General features: G+C 40.9%; 1 pseudogene; it reads left to right on the top strand.

The window, feature by feature from the left end:
• Nucleotides 1–10,682: 10,682 nt before the first annotated feature.
• LOC124128286 lies at nt 10,683–10,827 on the top strand (annotated as a pseudogene).
• The last annotated feature ends 3,677 nt before the right edge of the window (nt 10,828–14,504 follow it).

Raw genomic sequence — 14,504 nt, forward strand, 5'->3', positions numbered from 1 at the left:
AAAAAGGTGGATCTTCACCCTTCAATAAAAATGAATGTGTACAATAACTGTGGCCAATGCGGCACCGCTGCAAAACAACTTCATCATGACGATATAAACCAGAATGGGCGTGACCACCAATCAGTGGTTTGATAGCATGAAGTTTGTTCATAGTCTTGGTATTCCAACTTTTTTGCCAATGGTCATTCACATATTGTCTGATGGAAGGTTTTAGATCAGAATATGGGAAGTTTGTGTTGGAAATTGGTTTATTAAGAGCAGCTTTTGCCGAAGAATCTGCTTTACAGTTACCACTGATGCCAACATGACTGGGCAGCCAACAAAAAATTATATCTTTTCCAGCTACGGATAAATTGAGATGACACCTTAAAATTTCAGCTAAAAATGGATGATCCACTTTTCGATTTTTGATGGCCTGTAAACAGGACAAACTATCAGATAATATGAGAAAACTGCTTTTAGAAGACTGTTCAATATATTGCAAAGCTAATAATATAGCCTGAGCTTCTGCCGTAAATATCGAACTTCCGTCAGTTATACGCATAGACACTGTATAATTGTTAGCAACAGCTGCAGCAGACACCTTTTCATCATCTTTTGAACCATCAGTGTAAATACTTGTATAAGAGGAATATCGGTTCTTCAGTTCATGAAATTCTTGTTGATAAAATAATTGATTAGTGTCAGACTTCTTCAGGTTCGCTAATTCTAAATTAACAGCAGGTTGTATCGATTGCCAAGGAGGCATTTCTGAGATTTTGTATTCAGCAATGGCAGAGAGATTTAAATGAGCATCCTTGATATGGGATTGCATGCGAATTCCAAGTGGTGGGATTGTGTTTGGATTTCTTATATATAAATGCTGGTATGGAGCATTGAAGATATTGTTAAATGCTGGATTAGAAGGATGAGAGCAGAGTTTAGTGATATATTGTAATGCCAGTTTTATTCGTCTTAAGCAAAGACTGGGTTCATTGGCTTCCACATATAGACTTTCAATTGGCGATGTCCTAAATGCTCCAAGACACAACCGAAGACCCTGATTGTGAATAGTGTCAAGGACTTGAATGTATGATTTACGAGCTGAGCCATAAATGAAGCAGCCGTAATCAAGTTTAGACCTTATCAAAGTTCTATAGAGATGTAATAGTGTTTCTCTATCACCACCCCACCTAGTATTTGACACTACCTTTAAAATGTCAAGCGCCTTCAAACATCTAGCTTTAAGATTTTTAATGTGGGGTATAAATGATAACTTTTGATCAAAGGTAATACCTAAAAACTTGGTTTCTTTGACCACTTTTATTGGAGTATTATTTAAAGTCAATTCAGGATCTTTATGCAGTTTCCGTTTATTGCAAAAATGAACACAGCAGGTTTTAGTTTTGGAAAACTTAAAACCATTTTCTAAGGCCCATTTCTGTATTTTATTGAGACAAAGCTGTAACTGTCTCTCAATGCTATTCATATTTGCACCACAGCATGAAACATTAAAATCGTCAACAAACAACGAACCATCAATATTTTCATTTAAAACTTGAGCAAGACTGTTGATTTTAATGCTAAAAAGTGTCACTGATAAAATACTGCCCTGAGGGACCCCCATTTCCTGATCATATATCTCGGACAATGTGGATCCAACTCTAACTTTAAATTTTCTATCTTCTAAAAAGCGAGTGATGAAATCAGGCATACGGCCACGTATACCCATGTCGTGGAGATCTTTTAATATACCATACTTCCACGTGGTATCGTAAGCCTTCTCAAGATCAAAAAAGATCGACACAACATGTTGCTTGTTTACAAAGCCATTCCGTACAAATGATTCCAATCGGACAAGATGATCGATGGTGCTCCTGTTGTGTCTAAAACCACACTGAATGTCTGTGATCAGATTATTTGATTCAAGAAACCAAACGAGACGCCGGTTAATCATCCGTTCCATGGTTTTACAGAGACAACTTGTCAGAGCAATAGGTCTGTAATTAGAAGAATCTGTGTGATCTTTACCAGGTTTAGGCACAGGTATTACAGTAGCCTCATGCCAGGAAGGAGGGAAGTTACCATTTTCCCATATACTATTAAATATGGATAAAAGGGTTAAAAGAGAAGTCTCAGGAAGATGTTTCAAAAATTGATAATGTACGTCATTTGGACCAGAAGCTGTATCATGAGCCTTGTTCAAAGCCTCTTGTAACTCAGTCAACGAAAAGGATTCATTATAATCCTCTGCATTATCAGACCGAAAATTCAGAGTTTTCCTTTCCTGCTGATTTTGAAATTTTTGAAATTTTGGGTCATAGTTGCTAGAGGAGGAATTTTGGCTGAACGTTTCTGCCAACTTATTAGCAATATCCTGTTTTGATGTCAATACATCATGATTAGATTGTAGATGCTGAATATTGCTCTGTGACCCCTTTCCTTTTATCTTTCTTATCATATTCCATACTTTATTAAGGGGTGTACGAGAATTTATTTTTGAAACAAACTTTTTCCAGCTTGAACGTCTATTTTGTTTAATTGTTCTACGAGCCTTTGCTCTTGACATTCTTAAGCAGTTTAAATTATTGGCAGTTGGGTGTTTATTAAACACTCTTTCAGACTTTTTCCTATTTTTCCGAGCTTTTCTACAATCGTCATTATACCATGGTGTTTTTACATGTGGATTTGTCGAGGTCTTAGGAATAGTTTCTGTGGCAATGTTGATTAATTTATCCGAAAATGATCTGATCTGATCAGGATCATCAATAAAATTTTCAAAGGTTAATTTATCACTGCACATTGTACTAAAGGTTTGCCAATCTGCCTTGTTGAGTTTCCATTTAGTAATGGGTGGGTCCTGACAAGGAACGATAGTTTTGAGTAAGGTTGGGAAATGATCACTCCCACAAAGGTCATCATGTACTGACCATGAGAACTCATCTAAAAGAGACGGATCAGCAAAGGCTAAATCAAGAGCTGAGTAAGTACCAGTCGCTGGATGTAAATACGTGTTGCTACCATCATTAAATAGACAGAGATCATGCTTCTGGAGCAACTCTTCGAGTATTTTCCCTTTATGATTTTGATCACCCGAACCCCATAATGGGTTGTGACCATTTAGATCGCCCATAAGCAAAAATGGCTTAGGAAGTTGGGTGATAAGAGTATCTAAATCTTTTATCTGAAGTGCAGTGGATGGAGGTAAATACAGAGAACATAAAGTAATAGCAATATGCAGAGTTAATCGTACTGCAACTGCCTGTAGGTTGGTATTTAGCGGTATAGCACTGTGTAATGTTCCTTGTCGAACGAGTACACTGGCACCACCCGTTCTTTTACTATTGGTAACCCTTGCATATGAATGAAACATATGATATTGACGGAAGTCAATATTATCGCAATCTCTTAAATATGTTTCTTGAAGACTAAAAGCCACAGGATTAAATTCCTTAGATAGAAGTTTAACCTCATCAAAATTCGCCCTAAGCCCTCGACAGTTCCATTGTATAATAGTGTTATTATGCATTATGGTGCACTGACAGGAGACCTTTCACGGCCTTTTTTCCTAGGGGAATGGCTTCTTGATCGTGTGTTTTGTGGAGAAGACACATCCATGTCCTCGAACACACCAAACCTATTAAACATAGTAACAGGATCTCTTTGACCCTTAGGGAGACGATCTGATTTGCCTTTGTTTTTTGAGTAATCAACATTTGGATTTGATTTCTTAGCTGGTTTTTGGGTAGGTGTTTGAGAACTGGCAGTTTCTAAGACAATTGCTGAATTAGCAGAAAGTGAAAGTATTTCAGGTGATTCCGTTGAGGTCCATGTGTAATCTGTCTGACATCCGACAGTTGTGTGTGAAACAGGCTGGGGAACAGGCCGTGTACTTGGTCGTGAAACAGCTGCAGAGTAAGAATTTCGAACACACTGTTCTTCATCTAAAACAATTTTCTTAGCATCTTGAAAAGAGATGTTCCGCTCATGTTTGACTTTGACAACCTTTGACTCGCGTTTCCATACTGGACATTCTTTTGAGGAGGAAACATGGTTACCGCCACAATTCACACATGAGGGATCTTTATCACACTCAGAACCATCTGCACAATTGCCACCACAGCGATGACAAGCAGCCTGTTTGTCGCATGCTCTGGAACCATGTCCATAGTGTTGACATTTGTAGCATCTCAATGGATTTGGTATGTACATATCAACCTTGATACTACAATATCCTGCTCGAATTGAAGTTGGAAGAGTCGGAGTACCAAAAGTAAACAGGTACGTATTGGTCTTGGTGACCTCACCATTTCTCTTTGAAGTAAACCGTTTCACAGAGAGAACATGTTGGCTTTTGAGTTCTTCAAGGATATCTTCTTCACTCATATCAGCCAGGAATCTACCTCTGTCTCGTACTATTCCCTTGCTGCTATTTAGTGACCTATGCGGAGAAACCACAACGGGAACATTTGCCAGTGACTTTATGGACAGAAGGCTAACTGCTTGTTTGTGTCTCTTACATTTTATCAGCAAACACCCACTACGTAGTCTTTTGGCATCTTCGACATCTCCAGCTATGCCTTGTATAGCCTTCTCAACGGCAAATGGGTTAAGCTTAAGAGGTGAACCATCCAAAGCAGAAATGACTAGAAATCTGGGCCAGTTTTCAAAAGTGACAGTAGCCTGCGGACGAACGTCCTCAGTACCAAACGAATCATCTGAATCATGGGAACGTTTTTTCATAGGGGGTTCCATGGTGGTAGTGATTATGTTTCACCCTCTTGGCTCCCCACCCACCATGGAGTATCAACAAGGACGATGCCATACACCTGTGGGCCTCCGACAGGTGACACCAAGGATACCAAGAGGGTATACTCAAGCAGAAGCATCAAAAAATGTTCCACCGGATTGGCCCATGAGCCACCGCCTTCTGGGCATTATGACTCTAGGCAAACATAGCAATGTTCAAGTAATTCTTGATTTTATAATTTCAAACAATAGATGTCTACACGAAAATGAGTGTAACAGGAGATGGTTCTATTAGTTAAAGAACATCTGAAGTCAAATTGATCAGTACAATAAATTGAAATATAGCTCATGACCACCGAAATTGTGCAAATGAAATTAAACGCACAGGGCATGGCATGACCAGCCGATTGATAGGACCGGGCCCATCCTACCACCCGTCTAGGCGAAGTAAGGGTCGAAGTGGTGTATTGGGCAAAGGAACGCTATTCCTGGAACCATTGCCCTCAACCACCAGACTCCCGTCCTCCGCCGACACAGGGACGCAACCCACGGCAAACAGGTTGCCCATTTTAGTCGCCTCATACGACCAGCAATGGGAGGCTGTGGAAATATTCTGCCCCGGTTCCACACGGGGGAAGAGCGATTAGCGTTACCCAGCACTCACCACGAGGAGGTTGCTCTTCACGAGTGCCTACGAACATGAGGATTTGCAGAGGACTTTGGAATTGTTTTGTCAGCAATACTATTTAGTTGACCCGAAAACAACTGTATTGGATCTGAAATGTCCGTCGGAAACAAAACTTTAACAAGGCTGATTTACTGGCTGTGTTTTGTTCACAACACCCTGATTTCAACGTCAGAAACATCAGAGATATTTTGGAAAACTGACTGACATGGTGTGTGGTTTGCCACATATAAGGACAATACCTTTGTTAAAATGTTAAAAATATGCAAATGGGCTACAAGTCCACCAGCTTTAATTCTTATGACAGACAAGTCATAACCTGAAGCATTCCTTGGTTGCATGCAACTGTGAAAAACCAGTATGTGTCCCGCTTCTTTTCCAATTATGGGAAAGTGCTAAGCGTGGAGTTTGTAATTGAAGACATGGATGGAGTTGCCATGTTCACAGGAGTAAGAAACGTGACAATGGAGAAAGACGAGAGCGCCAAGAAGATTAAGCCATACATAAAATTTGGAGGGAATTCTTATCACGCTTCTTTCCTGATTATGGGAAAGTTCTGAGTGTTGAATATGAACTGAAGACGTGGAGGGAGTTCCCATGGTCACTGGAGTGCGAAATGTAACCATGGAAATTGATGAAAACTCAAAAGAAATCATGCCCTACTTTGTCAAATTGGGAGGGAAGGCAATGAGTGAGTGAGTATGCTCCATAGGGAGTCACTTTGCCTTAAATGTTATCGGAAAGGTCACACAAGGGCACAATAGAATAGAATGAGAGAACTGCAAATGGCTGAGGAAAGGTTGATGGAATTGTGTTTGAAATGTTATAGGAAAGGTCACACAAGGGCACAATGTGCAGGGGTTTGGAATAGGAATAAAGTCAGAAATGGCTGAGGAAAGGTTAAAGGAAATGAGGGTGAGGGAGGAAAGGGAGAAAAAAGAAAGGGAACAGAAGGAGATGGAGAGCGTGGAGAGAGAAACTTTGGACGAGAGTGACGATTCATTAGATATTAATTACAGTGAAAATGCTAAGGGGGAGATGGATTATACGGGTGGTGAAAAGGAGGGGAGGGAGTGTGTGGCACCAGCAGTCCCAGGAGTTCTTTGCTGACATCAGTCAGACTGATTTTCCAAATCTAGAAAGGGGCAGGTCTCAACAAAAAAAAGGAAAGAAGGGGAGGAAAAATAGTGGGTCACCGGTGAATGGGAAAAGACCAAGGCAATCCAGTCATGTTTCCCAGAGCGTGTCTGAGGCTGCCCGAGCAGCCATCTTGCCAGCCTCCCAGTCAAGGTCAAGGGAATCCAGCACGGCACGGCTCAATGACACCTGAGTTGGGTCAATCAACAGAGCCAAACGATAACGAACTATGCTACGCCCCCGGACTATGAGACTGAATTGCAAATCAAATTTTGCTACTTATTTATAAGGAGTGCTTTTGTGTATACATTGTTTTACATTAGCTGTATTTCTTTTAAAAAAACCAAGCAACAACAACAAACATGTTTAATTTTGTAACAATTAATTGTAATGGGCTTATTGAACAGCAAACTAAAAGTAATATATTGTCTAAAAAATTTAATTCAGGCATTGATTTTCTATTTCTGCAGGAGACTGACATATATAATTTGAATTTAGCAAAATTTTATGAACTAAATTTCAGGGAAATGGGTTTTGGGCCTTTGGTACCAATGTCAGTAGAGGAGTTGGTATCATTATTAATTCAAGAATTGATTTTAAGGTAGAGTATTTAATTTCGATAAAGAAGGAAGATATGTTGTAATAGATGGAAAGATAAATGAAACAAAAATAAGATTAATAAATATTTATGCACCTAATTTCAAGACATATCTTAATATTTAGTAACTAACAAATTAATGGTTTTAGGGGCTGATTTTAACTGTATTTGTAATTTGAAATTTGATAAAATAGGAGGTAATTAAAAAAAAGCAATCAACAAGGGGCTAATATTATTGACAAGTGGGTCTCCGTTGCCTGGCGTAGTTCTACTAGTGGTGGGTCCCGGCTTGACTGGTTCTATCTCTCCTCCAACCTCCTATCTGCTGTCGACTCTATGACAATTACCCCATGCTGTTTTTCTGATCACGATTACGTAGTGGTAAGTCTTAGAGATTTTGAAGGCATAAATTTTGGGCCATCATATTGGAAGTGTAATAACTCTATTTTGGATATAGCTTTTAAAAAATTATTTGCGTCATTTTGTACCAGTAACGTCCCTGCTTTAAAAGAAATAACTCTAGACTGGTGGGACGATTTTAAAATTAAAATTCAGAATTTTATTAAACTTATACTCAAAATGCGTAATGAATCTCGGTCAGCCCACCGCAAAAAAATAGAATTCCAATATAAAAATTTATGTCATGCTGAAATCTTGCCGTCCTGGGTTGTATATTGATCAAACTGTAGAAATCAAAAAACAAATTTAAGATTTGGAATTGAACAAATGTATCCGATCTCAGGATAAGGAGTTAGAATTAGGAGAAAAACCTTCTAGTTATTTTTTCCGTAAGGAAGTAAAGAGAGGACAATTAAAATCAATTAATGCAATTTCGGACTCTTCTTGAAAAATAGTCAAAACCTCTCAAGATATCATTGTGGTTTTCGTTAAATACTATTCAGAACTTTTGGCAGCCGATCCCATTGATGAAGAAATTAGCAATTTCTTGATGATTTACCTGTTTCGGACTCACAAGAAGGTGACATTACAAAAGACGAAATTTTAGGCGCCCTTAAGGCAATGGGGACTGATAAGTGACCAGGTCCAGACGGTCTTACCAAGAAGTTTTATGTGTTTACTTTTGATGTTGTCGGTGCTGTCTTACTTCGTCTTGTCAATCTGTTTTTCGGAAGGCTCTTTGCCTAATTCGTCAAACAAATCTTATATTACTCTTCTATGTAAGGATGTCAAAAATGCCACTAATGTACGTAATTGGCACCCAATATCTTTACTAAACGTCGATGTAAAAATGATTTCCAAATTATTATGCACTCGTTTGGGCAATGTCATAGGTGAAGTGGTCCATCAAGATCAGACTTGTGCTGTTCCCGGAAGGTCTATTCATGATAATTGCCATTTACATCGTAATGTGCTTGATTACGTGGAGGAAAAAAATCTCCCGTGTGCCCTAATTAGTTTAGACCAAGAGAAAGCCTTTGATCGAGTTTCTCACCAGTTTTTGTTTAAACTTTTACACACTTTTGGCTTCGGTCCAAATTTAAAAAAATGGGTCAAAATTTTATATACGGACATATCCAGCTCAGTCATAGTTAATCAGCACATTTCTCTTCCTCTTCCAGAGGGAAACTTTTCGATTTTGGCAGTCCACTGCTGAGCTTATTAGGCGCTCCGTTTTATACAAATCTGTTTTGAAGGGTGGCCTTGGTGAGATACATATCAAGTCGAAATGACAGTCTTTTCAGTTAAAACATATACAAAAACTTGTTAATGGTTGCTCAGAAACGTGGACGTTTTTAGCAAAATATTGGTTAGGATTATCCTTTCCCCGTGGGGACCTGGGGAAGATGAACAAGAATGTGTCCTCAGCACCCAATTGCTGTCGTAAAAGGCGACCGATTTGGGCAGCCTGTTTGCTGTGGGCTGCGACCCTGTGTCGGCAGAGGAAGGGATTCTTGTGGTTGAGGGCGACGGAGCCGGCAATAGTGCTCCTTAGTCCAACACACCACTTCGACCCTAACTTTGCCTAGACGGGTGGTAGGGTGGGCCCGGTCCTATCAATCGGCTGGTCATGTCATGCCCTGTGCATACACTTTATTTGCACAAACATTTGGTATTAATGAAATATATTATATTCTAAATGTTTCTACTGTATCTATCAATGTATAAAACCTGCTTAGAGCCCTATGCCCAGAAGGCGGTGGCTCATGGGCCAATCTGGTGATGCTTAGCTCCGAATTCTGTACGTCTCCAATTGATGGTCATGGGCAGAACCAGCCTGTCCTGTAATTTGGTAGATAGTTCCAGCTTTTCGTGTCTAATTTGCTGGAGTATACCACCCCTTTATCCCCGGTCTTTGCACCCGGGGGATCCGCTGCAGCATAATTTACTGTACTTGTTGACACTCCATGGTGGGTGGGGAAAAGGGGTACCGAATCTTTTTCCTTTTGACATGGCTTCCCAACACCCTAGTTCAAAACGAAGATACAAAGAATCTGACAATTCACCTGAAGAAAATACCCCCAACTGATCTGACCATGTTTTTCGAAGCTTGTGACAAAGAACCCATCAAACTGAATCCGTTTGCAATCTCAAAAGGTATCGCTGGTATCTGAAGAGAGGTTACACATGTCACCAAGCTTTGATCCGGTTCTCTCCTTGTGGAATGTGCACAGAGACAGCAATCCATCAACCTTCTGAAATTGAAAGAGTTTGTTATTATCAAATCATTGATGTGTGCAGAGACACAATGACCCTCCCAGATAAAATGATAATCCGTACGGGAGTACGCACTGTTCCTATCAGTCTAAATAAAGGGTTATTGATGAGGTGCCACACATTGTAAGGCTAGGGGATGGCATGACCATGCTGCTGCCCCTATGTGCTTGCGCTGTGGGTTCAAAGGTCACATGAGGAATTCATGCATGGCACACCCAAGTGAATTCTTTAATAAAATACTTCAGTAATACGGGATGCAAAACAAAGCAGGTGTTGACAAGAGGTCAGAACAGGAGAATAGGGAGGAGTGATTGAATGTGTGAGTTGGGTTTAACGCCGCTTTTAACAGTATTACAGTTATATCGCGGTGTGTCAGCTTAATGTGGGAGGAAAGCCCGAAGTGATGCAGGTCTAAGACGTTTACCACTTCGGTGAAACCCACGAGCACGGGTATGGTGCTGACAAACCTAGAAACGTAATCGGTGTGAACCGGGATTCGAACCCACAATCATAGGTTTCTGGCGTGCCCAAGGAACGCAACTCTGCACAGCGAATCGCGGCGCCGTAGACGACTGGGCCACACGTTCCCCAGAGAAGAGGGATGACATGTGGCATGATGACAATGAGCCAACAGTGAATGAGGAGGTGATGAATGAGGATGAGGGGGACAAAGAAAATAAGGTTACTAATGTAAGCGTTCCTGGGGATGTATTTAATCCTGTTCCTAGCACTTCAAGTTTACCTGATTCTCCGGATATTAACAAAGTGGTTTCAGGGATGAGTAAGGAAGATTCCCAAAATGTGCTTGTAATCCATACTATTGTGGACACCAGCGATGACTCCAGTATCAGAACCATCATCGCTTCTTGGCCTTTTGGCTAAGATCAAAGTGTAGTATCTTGACCGAATTCTCAGGGGATGACGGTGGACTTTTGTGTTGACTCTTGGATTCGTGGATTTGCGGAGGTGATTTTATTGTGTGCTCACTTTTTGCAGGTCTTCCAGCTGGTACTGTCACTTTTTAAGTCAGATTAGATTTGACGACAAAACCCCACTGGGACAGGGCTGGCAGTGATGCGGAGAGTGTGGCGAGTGAGAAGAAACATTTGGAGATTGAAAAAGAGTACCAGAGACAGGAGGGGAGAGAGAACGACATGAGAGAGAGAAAGAGGTTACCCTCGGGGTAAGGGGATGTCCGGTTACCCTCGGGGTAAGGGGACGTCACGGAAAAGTAGGGGCCTGGTCCAGGGACTCTGGAGATAGGAAGAAACGGCGTTCATATTCCTCGCAGACAGTGTCCCCGGAGTCGGAAAGGTGTCCACCAGTGTGAGAGGTGTTGCCCCCATTGATCCCGGCATTGATCACCATCACTCTTTTTATGTATAATTTCGTTTCATCACAACCAGGATATGAGCTTTTCCTGGAAGGTGACTATTTATTGTGTGTTTTTCCCCCTCAGGTCTACGGGTGGGTACAGGTACCTTGAGTACCCGAGGACCTCTAGTGGTCACCCGGCCCTCACATTTCCAGTATGGCAGGGGGGCACGGGTGGCCCAGTCGTCTAAGGCGCCGCGATTCGCTGTGCAGAGTTGCGCCCCTTTGGTACGCTAGAAACCTATGATTGTGGTGGGTTCGAATCCCGGTTCGCCCAAATTATGTTTCTAGGTTTTTCAGCACCATACCCGTGCTCGTGGGTTTCACCGAAGTGGTAAGACCTGCATCACATCGGGCTTTCCTCTCACATTAAGCTGACACGCCGTGATATAACTGGAATACTGTTGAAAGCGGCGTTAAACCCAACTCACTCACTCACTCACTCACTCACTCACTCACGTATGGCAGAGACAGCAGCTACTTCAACTGGCGCTGTCCCAGAAGAATTTTTTGACAATGAGGTCATTGAGAAGACATTGAAGATCACAACACGGTTGAGAGGACTGACTAAAGACCAAGTGTTTTAGGTTCTTTTAACCCCAATCAGCTAAAGACAGCATCTGGAAGTAAAAAAATGGGAATGAATACTTTGTAACCTTCAAAGAAAGGAAATATCCGCATTTGTTTTGCAGTGAAAAGAGTGTGAGGTGTAATGGTGAACTGTATTCTTTCTCGCCTTATGACAGGCAGATAGTAGAACTAAAAATACATTGGCTGCATGGCACCATTGCCGACCAGTACCTCGTTCATTTCTTTTCCAAATATGGAAAGGTGCTGGGAGTCAGAAGACACCACGAATTCCTAGAAACGGAAAAAATTGAAACAGGTGTTCGATATGTTGATCTTCAACTCCACAGTTATGATATGGAAGTCCCCTACATCGTTAAAACGTGGAACAGAACGCTTATTTCAACGGCTGGCAGGCTCTCAATCTGCTTCAGCTGCAATCGTATTGGACATTTGAGGAGTAGCTGTCCTGATAGGCAACCACAATCTAGGTTTGTAGACCTGGCACCATCTTATGCGAATGCCACTAGAAACACTTGCAACATCATGATAAGCCATCAATTTCAAGCATTAGTTATGGTGAAGGGCATTTCATTGGTTCCCTTTAGAAAGATGCATATGATGATGATGATGATGATGATGATGATGATGATGACGATGATGAAATTGGGTCAGGAGTTGAAAGGAAGGGTGAAGATGATGTGGAAGGGGGAACGGAGGAGGGTGACGTAGAAAAGGTGGTGTCTCCTGACAAAGAGGTGTCCCGTGACATTGGTGGGTGCAGACGTTCAGTTTTCATAGGATGGTGATGATGCTCTTGCAGGCATGAGTGAATCCGAGTTACCTCCCCATAACCTTTTAGTAGAGCACTACGCAAAGCCAGAGGTAAATCAAAGGGTAAGGACTCTTCATTGGGGAGCGAGAGTGAGTGAGTGAGTGAGTTAAAGCTTTACATCACATCGGCAATATTTCAGCCATATCGTGACGAGAACATTTATAATACTGACATAGAATAAAACACCTGTCATCGACGGACAGTAGAACAACTAGCATATCACAGTTTATAAATAAAACTAGTCTAGAACAATTAAAAGAATAACCTATTATTCAACAATACATTATAAAAAACGGGCTAGAGATCGCCAGCAACCAAAGTTAGGCCACCTAACTGGGGCCTGTGGGGACTTACAATACTTCTGCTACCTGCATGGCTCCCCAGCAGGATTTACACCATCCCTTCAGCAGCTGGCGATGGTACGCAATTAAGCCATAATTAAAACAAAACAAATATACTACGTTTAAAAACAGTGGTATGAATAAACGTACTTTCAGGACGTGGTCTTACATATCCTCTCAGGGGGACAATAATTTTACACTACTTCAACCCCCTTTGAGGATACAGCCACTAACCATCTATGTTACTCATTAAACACTACCAATATTATAAAAATCAACTATGTACACAATCAAAATTTATCAATAAGTTCTATTTCTTTTAAAAATCCAACAATTAAATGACAACTGATACTATTAAAAAGATCCTTTAGAGATGAAGATTTGAAATAGTTATCCCTTGTGATCGCAAAATCAACACAGTCAAGCAGGACATGCTGGACTGTGATTCTTTCATCACAAGGGATGCAAAACGGTGGATCCTCACCTTTCAATAGATACTCATGTGTATATCTTGAATGGCCAATACGACATCGTCGGACAATGACCTCTTCAAACCTGGACTGACAACCCAAGTAGGTATAACCGATATTTGGTTTTATTGCATGTAATTTATTTATACCCACTTGGGTGTCCCACTTCTTCTGCATTAGATTTCTGATGTAAGAACGGATAACAGGTTTATAGTCACTGTAGGGAAGAAGAAGTGGTGTCACAGATTTGTTGAGTGCTGCTTTAGCTGCAGCATCAGCCATTGTGTTGCCTTTTATGCCCACATGACTGGGCAACCAACAAAAGACGATGTCGTATTGGCCAGTTGAAAGATCATTATAAAGTTCTAAAATGTTTAAAATAATTGGATGTTTAGAGGAGACTTTTTTCAGTGCCTGAAGGCAAGACAAAGAATCCGAAAAGATGATAAATTGTTTATATGCAGACTGTCGTTGAATGTATTTTAAGGCTGTAAGAAGAGCATTGGCCTCAGCAGTGAAAATAGAGCTAGTGTCTGGTATTCTAGATGAGATATGTTTTGATCCAACAACAGTGGCACATGCCACCTTGCCACCATCCTTGGATCCATCAGTAAAGATTGAACGGTGGGTGTCATATTTATTTCTTAGTTCTACATATTCCTGTTGATATATAAGTTGATTGGTGTCAGATTTAATAAAACGGGTTAGAGAAACATCTACTTCTGGCCTCACCAGCTGCCAGGGAGGAGAAGACAAGAGACGATATGGTGAGATAATATCAAGATCTATATTTGCAGCAATAATATGTGATTTCATCCGAATTCCAAGTGGTGGAATCAGCTTTGTTTTTTTCTGAAACAGCTCTTCATATAGGGGTTGAAAAACGGAGTCATAAGCAGGATTAGAGTGTAATTTAGTGATATATTGAAGAGACAATTTAACACGGCGTTGTTTCAAAGGGAGTTCATCAGCCTCGACATAGAGGCTGTCAACAGGAGAAGTTCTAAAAGCACCAAGACACAGTCTGAGTCCTTGGTGGTGGATTGAATCTAGCTTTTTTAAATTGCTCTCGCAAGCTCCAGCATATACAATG

The sequence above is a fragment of the Haliotis rufescens genome, unplaced genomic scaffold, assembly GCF_023055435.1.
Source record: "Haliotis rufescens isolate VD_foot unplaced genomic scaffold, xgHalRufe1.0.p SCAF_98, whole genome shotgun sequence".
NCBI lineage: Eukaryota > Metazoa > Mollusca > Gastropoda > Lepetellida > Haliotidae > Haliotis > Haliotis rufescens.